We start from the raw sequence: 3,223 nt of genomic DNA on the forward strand, positions 1-3,223 counted from the left end.
GACAGAGAGAAAAGATGCCATGTCCAGCAGAGGGCAGTGGGTGAGACCACCAGAGAACACTGACAACTGCACCAGGAAGCTGTCTTTCACAGATGTCACCTGGTCCACACAGATTACTGATGTGCACCCTCCATGTGCACCTTGGTCCTCTGGTTTCCTGTTCAGTGTCTCTTACGAATGGTTCCTTCATGTGTTTCCAACATACATGTTCTGACATCAATGTGCTTTATGACTGGTTGGTAAAAATAATCATTTTGGTCAGAGCTCCTTGAGTGATGGTTTTAAGTCAGGTACTAACTCGGAGTGTCTCAAAGCAAGGGAGGGAGCACTCAAAGTTGCTATATGACCCAAGGGAAGTGACAACCTCTCCCAGTGAGTTTCCTCATCTGTAAAATGAGGGTAATAATATCACTTGTTCGGGTTGTTGCAAGGATCAAAATGAAATAGTATATATAAAGGATATTGTAAACTTTGAAGTTAGCTATCATTGTCTTTTAAATTTTTCCCTGTTATTAACACAGAAAACATGGTTCCATTCCTTTGCTACCCAGGGCAACATATAGAAGTTAGATGAGGTATATTTTACATCATTTTTCCAGGCAAAATGCAGTTGGGTGTGGTAAGACAAGTAGAAGGAGACAGTTGGATGGTACAATGATTACAGCACTGGGTCTGGCACCAGAAAACTTCCAAGTTCAAATTCAGCCAAAGACAAGTTATTAGTTGTGTGACCCTGGGCAAGTCAATTCACCTCTGTTTGCTTAAGTTTCCTCATCTATAAAATGGAGGTAATAATAGCACCTACCTTTCAGAGTTATGGAAATTCAGATGAGATAATATCGTGAGGCCAAATGAGACAGTATTTGTAAACCTTAAAACAAGATTTATGCTAGGCTATTATTAAGGGGTGTTAAGATCAGCCCAAATCCTTTCCTATTTTATTCAATTCTACGGTTTATGAGGAGACTTGATTGTCAGTGTGCCCATCAAGGATCTGGGCTTTCATGCGTGTGGCTACCCTGGACCCACACAGTTCTCACACCCCTTCTCCTCTGTAGGCAGTCTCAGTGACTTGTTGTGGCTAAAGAAGAAAAGTGTCACCTTATGGCTAGTTTGTTAAACCACAGACATCAGGTAAACATTCAACCTTTATGAAGTCTTCTGCTTGTATTAACATATACAACTCCTCATAAACCTCCCCCATTGCTCTCTTGGGGGTCATTAAAACCAGTGAACCTTAAGACCCAGAAGTTATAGGCCACCAAAAAGGGAGGGATCCTGTGAAAAGATGTGTGTGTACAACTGCAGCCATCACCAGCCAGATTTCCCCATTCCTAAATGCAGAAGCTCATCTGCCACACAGATTTAATATGAGGTGCTTGGGATTTTTTTAACGTTGACTCAGCTACAAGATGTGCTTAAAAAAAATTTTTTTTAAGTTTTATTATTTGACATGACTCAAAAGATCAGGAAACATGATTTTAAAATGCATGAAGGGTTTAGTCAACTTTTCATGAGATTTCCTTTGGCTTCTCTTGGCTCTTAATGGTACAAATGTGCTCCATAAATTCTGCTTTTATGTGAATGTGTTGTGATGGTTGCCCTCCCAAATCCTCCCTGGTCAGGGCTGCTGGCAAAGTAGACCAAGCATTCCTAGGGTGGGAATGCTGTCATTCTGTGAGCCCTTCTTTTCCTTCTCCTGGCTGGTTCATCACACGTTAGCACCACCACCAGAGGGCGCACAAGGGCCAAAAGAGCAGATGAAACCACTTAAAATCATTGCTGAACAGCCCCCCAGGGTTCATCCTGTCCAACATCCTCACTTCACAAACTAGGAAACACCAAGTGACCATGTCAGCTCACACAGCTAATAAGTGGCCTAGTCAGGGCTCAAACCTAGGTTTCCTGACCATCGCTACACCCTCTCCCCTGCTTTTGGGCAGTTCATGCCACACTCCTATTCAATTATCAGAAATTATTCCCCAGTGGTTAAATAGATATGAAATATTATTTAGAGGAAAACACTTAGGAAGGGGAAATATGGTACAGTGTAAAGAGTGATGGATTAGGAGAGAACTTGGTCTCTGACTTCCTACCAGTTTGATCTTATGCAAATTATTTAATTTCTCTGGGTCTCATTTTCCTCATTTGTAAAAAATAAATAAATAAAAGGGGGGGGGTAGACTAGATGACCACTCTAGGTCTAAAGCTATGGTCCTGTGATACTTAAGAGAACTCCCTCTCGAAATTCTCTTTTCATGAAATGCATGGATTTCAAACATTTCTGGAGGTCATTAAAATTTAAGCTAAATATACCATGACAAATAAATTAATTTCATTTTTCTTTGAAATTTCAGTTTGCTTAAAAATTCTACAGATGGACTCCAGGTGGATCTGGGGTGGTGCAGAGGATAGAGCACTGGCCCCTGGAATCAGGACGCTCTGAGCTCAAATCCAGCCTCAGACACCAAACACTTACTAGCTGTGTGACCCTGAGCAAGTCACTTAACCCTGTTTGCTTCAGTTTCCTCATTTGTAAAATGAGCTGGAGAAGGCAACGGCAAACCAGTCCATATCTTTGCCAAGAAAGCCCCAGAACAACACAGAAATGGGGTCACAAAGAGTTGGACAAGACTGAAATGACTGAAGAACAACAAAAAGAAACTGCTGCTACTTCATGGAAGGCTTTGAAATAGATTGAGTACAAGTCTGATGTCATATTTCTTCCCTGGGTATTTAATGTCATCAGTAGTGAAAGGGGACACTTGTCCTTTCTGAGTTCCTCAGGAGTGTCTTGGTTCTTTAGGACTTAAACAAATAATGGCCAGAATGTAACACTCTCCCCACTTTCTCATACCAGGTATCCAAAATACAATGTGAACCAGAAGTCATACACTGTTCACTTGCATTGTTTCCTCTGGTAATCTACTCTGCACAGAATGAAAGCTCAGGGGGAGGGAGACATTCCCCGCCCCCCCCCCCAAAAAAACCCCAAAACTAGTACAGTTATTCCTTCAACGTTGAGACTTTTCCATCTCGGTTTTGATATATTGCAGGTCAGCATAAGAAATTATATGGAAATTTGGGGAGCGTTTTGTGGAAGCCACAGATGACAGAAAAAGTTTAGAAACTCAGAAATACATAAAATTTATGTACAGTATTTCATAATAGCAATACATTTTATCTCTTAATACTATAATAGCCAAGGACCAGTAGCACAACA

This window comes from Petaurus breviceps, unplaced genomic scaffold, assembly GCF_028583685.1.
Source record: "Petaurus breviceps papuanus isolate PSGF00001 unplaced genomic scaffold, PetGlider_PUasm1.0 38, whole genome shotgun sequence".
NCBI lineage: Eukaryota > Metazoa > Chordata > Mammalia > Diprotodontia > Petauridae > Petaurus > Petaurus breviceps.